Source organism: Cygnus atratus, chromosome 2 (assembly GCF_013377495.2).
Source record: "Cygnus atratus isolate AKBS03 ecotype Queensland, Australia chromosome 2, CAtr_DNAZoo_HiC_assembly, whole genome shotgun sequence".
NCBI lineage: Eukaryota > Metazoa > Chordata > Aves > Anseriformes > Anatidae > Cygnus > Cygnus atratus.
This window is the reverse complement of record NC_066363.1, coordinates 114,562,988-114,572,259: the sequence shown is the minus strand read 5'-3', so window position 1 is coordinate 114,572,259 and position 9,272 is coordinate 114,562,988. Positions and strand designations below refer to the sequence as shown.

The 9,272-nt window shown below is 34.7% G+C and overlaps 1 pseudogene; it reads right to left on the bottom strand.

Moving 5' to 3' along the window:
• Nucleotides 1-2,557: 2,557 nt before the first annotated feature.
• LOC118251276 (transthyretin-like) lies at nt 2,558-9,020 on the bottom strand (annotated as a pseudogene).
• Between the last annotated feature and the right edge of the window lie 252 nt (nt 9,021-9,272).

Genomic DNA, 9,272 nt, shown 5'->3' with positions numbered 1-9,272 from the left:
TTCAAAATAAAACCAGTCTTATTTCATAACAATAACACAATTCTTCAAGAACTGTTGAATAAATTTTTAAATCCTTCATATAATTTTGAAGTGATATCTGGTTTTCAGTACAAGTTCACTTACGGTTTAACACTTACGATTATTAAACATCCTTCGGTACTGTAGGTCGTTACCATTTTCTGCAGCGTGCTTTGGTGCCCATTTGTTAGGCATTCTGTGAAATTAATGTGCAATTTTTTTTAAAAAAATCTAATGCATATATATGTATAGATGCATATATATATATATACATACTATATTACACATATGCTGTGGCTAAACTAATATAACTTTACAGCTGCAAGTGATTAATCATGTCTGGTCTTAGGAAAAATTTGATTTTAAACCAGGATGTGAATGGATTATGAAATATAGCTGAGTTCTTAAAAAGTTTACATTTTGATGCCCCAAAGTGATGGATGTTATATTATGAAATATTAATACTAAAACTCCTCTCTAAATAACTTTGATCACTTTGTTGGGAAACTTTAAAAGTCACTATCTTAAATTATATCAAAACAGTGTTTGTATGCTACCTGCTTGAACTCAGTATTATTCTTTAGTGAATTTTAACATAGACAGTGCCTTCAAACAAAATAAAAGTGGTGCAGAACTAAGAGTTGTGCACATTCCTTTTGATATTTTCATAATTCTTGTAAAACATAGAGAGAAGCTGGTCACATTGGCTTTTTCTAATGGTTTTGCTGACCAGGCAAATTAAGGACGTATTCTCTTAGAGGAGTTGGAGGGAGAAGAAAGAGAAAGTATTTTTACAAGATTCTGAAAGTTTTGCAAATTAAAAAGTAAAAATATTACAGAAATATTAACACTGGAATCTGGTCAATATACTATGATACTCTTAAGCCCATTTCTGTATTTTAAATTTAAATAGGAGAATATAAAATATAAAATCCATTTCAAACTAGAGAATATATTGAAAAGAAAGTGCAAAATGTCCTTTTTCTTGGATCTTGCCAGTCTATTTTTCTATTATGTTTACTAATGACTATGTTGTAATGAGTTACTAATGAGCCAGTTACTTAAAAATATTAAAAGCACCCATTGCTTATCAGCAAGAGGAAGTGTACTTAAGATTATTTTATTTGTAGAGGTATGTAAGCTAGGCTTAATGAAAAATGCACTGAAACAAATGCTGGGAATTTCCTGTGTACTATCATAATTTTTTTGTTGTTGTTCATGAAAATGTTTGTACTTTTTTATCATTGTCTTTTATGAAATATAATGTTCTAAAGATTGTGTTGGCTTGTTTATTCTGAGGTTCCGTGGAGAGGTATCTTTTGTGTTTTTTTTTGCAGACAAAGGGCTCATTTTTCTAGTGCATAATTCCTCAAAAGGACAACAAAATGAAAGAGAGTTTGGCCATCAAATAAATCAGGCTAAGCCGTGGTGGGATCGAGCCCTAGCCCTAGAAAACCCATTGTTTTCCCATAAAGGGAAATTTATATTCCATGGTATTTAATGTAATTCCGTGGTAATTTAATGGTATTTATATGCTTTCAGCTTTTGTTTTTGTTTTCCTGGGCTAAATGACTCAGCATTTTTACATACTTTTCCAAGAAAGCATTGCTATTTTGTTCAATTTCATAATGGCTTTTCTCTTGTTTAGAAATAATTTTCCTTATATATGGATTTCAGGCATATGAAATAGGATTCATCAATATTTCTCTTGGCATTAAGTGTAGAGATGGTTTTCTCAGGAACTAGCAATTTTCATTCATACCTTTTCTTTTTTATCTTACAGTTATTAGAAAAGTGTCTGAAGGTTAAATGTATGCAAGTCTTTTGGGAGGAATACTTAAACTGAGGACAACGTTATTTGCAGAACTTTGAGTTTTATGAGAACACATATATCTTCAAGTATGTTTTATAGATACACTTTTCTGCAGCACTGGATATGGGCTGTCCCTGGAAGTTTTACTGGTTATACTGTATTTAGAAGTAGGAAAGGAGACTTTTTAAGTACACATAGCATCCTTACATGTTATTCTACCCTGCTGTCACTCAAATGCTGCTTTTGCTTCCGTATTTTCAAAAGCAAAATTGGGAGGTGAGATTATTTGATTAATATGTGGGACCTTGAGTTCCATGTGACCTCATCCATTGTGGGCTTCAGGAATACATAGATGGCAGGTGGTGGTTTGCATTTCCTGTGCACTTAATTACCATGAGACATCTTTCATGTGTATTTTGTTCACTTTGTTGTCAAGGAATGTAGTTTATTAACTTCATGGAAGACTTCAGTCAATATGTTTTTTACTAAACTGAATGTGTTTCTTTGAATAGTTTTATTCAGCAGAGTAATTGAAAACAAAGTCAGTACATCTTCCTAAAGTTAACAAAGGGAATAAACAACTTGATGGTTATCGTTAGTGATTTACTATGAAAGGTGCTATGCAAATTCTAAAATTGTTACTACGGTCAGAAACTACGTTTTTACTCTTACCGTTTATGGAAAATTTAATTTACATATCTAAATTTTCATGCTTAATATCAATTTCTATTCCACTGGCTCACTAACTACTGCTGTAGTTGAGTAAGACAAGGGACTGAGGAGAGTAGCAATGGAGTAATATCGATAACCAGCATTATTAGCTGTGAACACCACCTGGAAAAAGAAGAAACAAACACAAGACAAATAAGAATTGATCTCTAGTTATAAACCTACACCTAGATGGAAACATTGTGATTGTTTAATTTGACCTCCCCAAAAAATTTGGAAATATCTTCTCTTGTAGTGATGTGGCCAGTGATCTGTCACACACATATCACTGGTCAAATGTCCTTTGTTAAAAGCATACATGCTACTTAAAGTATATTATTTATGATTTTATCACACATTTATTATCCAAATAATAATTCTTATTATTAAAATAGTAATTTATTTGTTGGTATTGATAAATGACTACAATATTAATCTTTTTTTTCCGTGAACACTCTGATTCTTTTTTAAGCTACACTTTCAAGTATTTTATTAGTTTTTGTTGTTCTAATAAAGTCCTAAATGTTGAGGAACAGGAAACAGTGTTACAGCAACTATCTTTACTCCAAAATATGAAGCAATGCATTTCTTTAATCCTACTTGAGTATCTAGTAGGTACAGAAGTGCTGCATTTGGCCACGACTCAATAATGACCTTCCATAGGACAGTTATTTACAACAGCCCTTTTAGGATTTGCTCCATCAGCTCATGTCCCTTCAATTCCTCCCTATAGATTAGTAGATTATTTTTTATTGAGAGAGGAAAGATGATAGTCGGGAATATAGACATGAACATTCTCTTGAGGTATAATCAATTCTCTTGAACATTATGAATCTTGCATCTTATCTCTTGTTTCAGTTATCACAGAAAGCAAGATTGTCCAGTGTTAACCTTCATTGTCATCTAGAATAAGAATTGTCATCTCTAACCCATTTCAGGGAGGCCAAAGCAAAATTTAGCCCAGGTGCTTGCCACTTTTTCTCTAAGGAGATGAGGAATGGCAGCAGTTGCAAACTGTACAGCTGTGTTGGTGCTCACTGATCTGTCACAGTCCAGCAAACAACTAATACAGGACTGCTGTTGTTACTGAAAGTTCACATGAAGGATCTGATACTGTGAAGGGGAAGAACACAGTTCCCAATGAGTTCTAAACCCTGGAGCTTGCCTCAGCTGATACCTGGTTTGGACCACCATTATCTAACCAGTTTGTCTGTCCCATGCAAATTAAAAAAAAAAACTTGTTATATTTCATTCTGTTGTGAATTGAGGATCCAGGTATCCAGAAAACAATTCACACACTTCCATTTATTTAGAAATCTAAATTATAAACTTTGTATGCACCTAAAGAAATATTAGATCCAAAAGGCAGAAAAATTATTTTCCCAGGAAACTTAATAGAGTAGTCTACCTGTTCTCTCAAGTCTAGTCTCAGAATCATAGGTAACTATAGCCAGAAGGATGGAAAACTTCTTCATCAGTAATGCATCAAAGAGCTCATTGAGAGTTATGGGAAAGCTAGTAGATAGATTCTGTCATGAGTGCATTGTCACAGTGCTTTGAGACTGTGGATTTGAAGTGTTGATACTAAAATATTTTAAAGTGAAAAGTAAGTTCAATATGTGAAATTATTAATTGAATCCCACATATCTAATATATCCTTTGCAACTAATGTACAGAGTAAAATGAATACTCGCATCAGCATATTGATGGAAGGGGTTCAAGCCCAGTTTCTTCCAGTAAGAGGCTGTATCAAGCTCGATCTTGTATGTCCCTGTTACAAATTGTTCTTTAGTTGTGAGCTCTCAGAGCTCTCCATTTTCATTGGTTTGTCTGTACAGTGGGAGAAGAATGCACTTTTATATTTTGGTTAAAAGCCCTATAAAAATGTAGTTCTTAACAATTGAACTCAAGTGCATAGCTTAAGTAATGTGATGAATACCTCTACTGATCTGGAATGGTTTATGTCCATCTGTATTACGGATGCCTCACAGAGCTTATCTTGGCATTTACTACTCCCATGATCACCACAGTGGATGGCTGCCTGCCATGTCACTACTAGGCATGGTTTGGGGGTGAGCCAAATGTTGACATTATTGTTTGTGGGCTCTTGGCAGTCTTAGAGTTAATTAAATGAACTCACATGGAAAACTTCACCATTGCTGTAAGCAACGTGAAAGCTGTATGATGTGCTTAACTATGTAAGTAAATAGGGTCAACTCAACTTTTCCATAGCTTGCTTTCTTTTTTAAATATGTTGAGTTGTTTTATCAGTAGGAATATTTTTTACAGTCAGCTGTTTGAAATCTACTGTTTGAAGTGATTGTAGGTCAGCCAACAGTGTAGCCTTATGGAATTCCTTGGTATATGTACTAACTAGTTGGTTTTGCATCCTCAAAAAATAGATGCTTTCATTTGACTTAAAAGTGTTATCAATGCTATCCAAGGGTATAGTACTGGCTTGAAACAATAGACTTTTGAACACAAACCAAAATATGGGGCTCTAGATACAATATTGCATACTGTCTCTCCAACACATCTCTTGGTTGAAACCTATTTTTGTGGAATAAGTTATATAAAATTAGGTATTTAGTTGGGTAGGTTATTCACAAATAACTGCTGCTTGTATCTGCATTTAGTAGTCACAAACCACTATTTTGTGTTCCAGCTGCCAAATCCTTTTCTGAACATACTTTGTATTCAACTTACATGCAGAGAAAAATAAAGATTAGAATGTTATTTATGTCTTTGTCCAGTACACTATTTAGGATTTGTGCTTTAATGTCGCGTAGAACTATGAAGTCATTTACATCTTGCAAGATACTGTCAGTTAGCAGGTTCTTTTGTTTGTTTGTTTGTGTTTTATTTATTTATTTATTTATTTATTTATTTATTTTTATCCATTCAAATGTCTCTACTTTTCCTTTGTCATGCCTTGATTATTTTTAGATAACTGTTTCTCTAATAAGACTTCTCAGCTAAAACCAAACATACTTTTAATTAAGAAGAGCTATTTTAGAATCCCTTCCTAACCTTCCATTATTTATAAATTAATAAGACTGGAGAGGTTGATTTAGTATTATCACATCTTTCATATACCTCATCTTAAGGTTACTTTGTTCTTTGATTCAAACCCAAAGTATGTTTTAAGGCTATGATCAACATCCAGTTGTTCAGCCCAGTATCCTAGTATCTCTATAGAAAGCCTCTAAGCTCAAATTTCAAGATATCTAATCTGAACACCCTCTTAATGGAAAATTACATACATTTCTAGTGACAGAGTATTTGTGAAGCAATCTTATTTGTGGAGCAGGAGGCAAATTGTTTAAGTAGGACAACATGAATACATCATTCTTTTTTAGTTTGATTTGCTTATGCAGAAATGTGCAGCCTTCACTGTAGCTGTGTTTTTCAAGGACACATATGAAATCCCTGTTGCTTCTGCCAGTGCACTGCCCTACTACACCAAAGAGCCAGTTATGTACAATTTTTCATGGACTTTCTACAAATGCATCTGAGTCTGGAATCATGCTAGAGAAATTCCTGCAGTATACCAGCTTTAACTCTTATGAGCCCTATCTCCCCATCTCACTTTTAGATAGAATATAGTGTTACCAGAATCCTGGAAATAAGGTCTTGGGTGAGACTCTGCAAATATCTTGCAGAGAGAATTGTGGAAGAGAGATATTGCTTGTTTAATAGAGAAGGAATGTTAATTTTGTGTACCCCCTAATAATTGTTTTCAATTTCATATTATATACTTCTAAGAAAAAAATGCTTTTGAATTGTTAAAGTGTTAGCATATACTAAAAATTGATCAATTACCCCCCCCCAAAAAAAAAAAAAAGCTATCTATATTTTAAATTATGCAATGATATTTTTTAAAAGACATAGCAAGTTTAAATATCTGAGTTTTTTTTTTTTCCTGTTAGATATAAATGCTTGTTTGTGGGAAAGATGGTAAGAAAGCTTTATATCATAAAGCTTCTCATTTTGGCTAATTCCTTTTCCTCGAAAAAAAAAAAAAAAGAGGCTATCAATTATGACGTAGTATATGTTCTGAACAATTCCACATTTTCTTTTTAAAGCTGTAGTGTTGTAGAAAATGAAAATCCTTTTTGAAAGAAGAAAAACAGTCAATAAAGGTGGAATTCTCAACCAGAGTCAGTTTCAAACAAACTAGAGTCCGCCTGACTCCTCTGGTAATAACGCAGCAGTTCATTGGTGGGTATTAAAACGAATAATGACCTTTTGTAATGAATTAACATTATAAAGCTATTTTGGTAGTTGAAACTGTAGTAAAGTTAGAAGACAACCTGCAGCAAGTAAAATGCTGTTCATTCAGTAGTGTATCTTTTCTCTGACTAAAAAAGACATTCATTAGAGAACATGAAGTTTTTTCAACTCTGGCTTTCCCATTACCTTTCTCTTCTCCCACTCATTACTTTGGTATGACTTACTTTGAATTTAACAGTTCCTAAGATCCATCTGCAGCTGCTTTATATAATTTAACCGGAACATTTGGTGCTGGACTTCCTCGGACTGAATCCAGAATTTTTACAAGAGGATGCATGGAATCAGAAGAGTCCTTCAGGTAGGAAGAGAGGATTTTTATGTTGTAAGAAAGGTAAGTCATTGGTCATAATAAAGCAGTAAGGGACCTTATTCTTTAGCTTTACTGAATATACCATCTCCTCAATAAGATCACTGTGCACTGCAGAAATATAGCCTGAAGGTTTCAGGGGGGCTAGAGTCAATGGAACCATGGAGGAAGATGTCAGGGGTTGTAGGGAGGAGAGTAGTCATGTATGCTGTAGAGACACTGCAGCTGTGTGCGAGAATGCCTTTTTGTTTTCCCTTTGGGATGGCTCATCTACACATCATCTACAGCATAAATTTTTAACTAAGTTGTGACCTAAACAGAAAATAATTAAATTAACAGAAGTACTAGAAATGTTTAAAAATCCTATAACTCGTCCTTCATATTTTGGGGTGGCAGTTTGAGCAAAGCCTTCTAAATTTGAGGGCTTCTGATGTAGTCTTCTTGCCTAAAGTTATCTTAATTCTTCTGTGAACTTGGTAAGCACCACATACTGAGTCTTTCCTAACACCATTTTAGATAAGATTTATTATCCCCTGACATCTATGCACAGGAAGAAGAGAAAAACCTTTCTTCAAACATGGGATGGCTGTAGTTTCCCTCCGCACACATTCATTACAAATGGTGTTCATGCCTTGATGTTTTACGTACTCAAAGGTAGAGTTGAATTAAGGCTTTGACTTTCCATTGCCTAATTCTTCAGATGAAAAGTGAGAAAATAGAGCTACGTGGAAGGTGCTAATCAGGGATGAGGTCAAAATAGCAATAATTTAACTCCATTTGATCATTGCAAAATGGATTGTGATGTAGATGGTGAAATTTGCAAGTTCTCTCATACATCCCCTCGTACAGTCTGTGATGTATCAGATATCCCATGGGCCAATCAATAACCCTGCCCTGTTTCAGACAAATATATCAGCATGTATCTATACCATCCATGTGCTCTGAATCTTCAGGCTCACTTTCTGGAATGCACATGCTCCTTGCTACCATTTCTTTTGAGGTAATGGTGATGGGGTATGTAATGCCACCAGCTATTTTCCTGGCTTTTTCACCCTGTGAACTCAATGGAAGTCCTGTTTTTTTCACAAGGTTGGTCAAATATTCACTTTCCCAAAGATCAGAGATTGAGAGGAAGAATGAGTAGGAGGAGAGAGAGACAAGTCCATTCTAGGAGATTTATAGGCTGAAGAAGTCTGGATCTCTAGCTTGCTTTGTTGGAGTAAATGAGTCCTCTGTAAGTGGAGAGAGGAGAAATTAGATCCTGGCTTTGTCTCTGTTCATTGCTTGCATTAATGAGTTCATGGGAGCAGTAAGGGGGAAGACTAGAAAAGACATCACTCCAGCATGGATCTACTCAGCCAATGCAGCTAAAACCAACATGGGAGGAAGTGCTGGGGACCATAAGGAATACTAGGACTACAGGACCTTGCCAGAACTGCCTTGAAATTCCTCACGACCTCATTCATTGTGTTATAAGGGCTTTAGTTGCTTTTTGAGTGGTCCAAGGCTTTTGTGTAGTGACTATGGTATTTTTTCCGTTTTCTTCTCTAGCACCCTTTTTCATGTAGTTGGTGAGTCTGATAGCAAGTGCTGCTTCTCTAACCAGAAAACTCTCAGTTATCACTACAGAAGGAGAAAGAAGGACCAGAAAAAGAGCAGTAGGAGAGAACTACAGTCAATACGTACCACAAAATCAAAATAATTGCAATAAAATGGAATATTCTATTTTTCACTTACACAAATTGTATTAAAGAAAAAAAAAAAAAGCTGGGACTACATCAATATGAAGGGCTTCAATCCTAAGACACTTACCCGTGGCGCAGCTTCAGAGAAAAATACCAGGCCAGCTAAGAAAATAAGAAATACAGAGTGAAAAGCCATTTTGCTTATCACTAGGAAGTCTCAGTGTCAGCAAGTACAAACTGACAGGGTCTGTGATTTTTATATCAAGGCCTCTAAACTGAAGTTACTTATCAAAAAAACAACGTATGACTTTCAACATGCTGCTGATTCTTACTATTTACTTAGTAAATATTGAGAAAATAAGTAACCCATACAAACATGAACCTTGTCTGTGAAAATAAGTCTATTCTATCATTGCTTGTGGGAATATAGTAAATGTTACCTACCTTC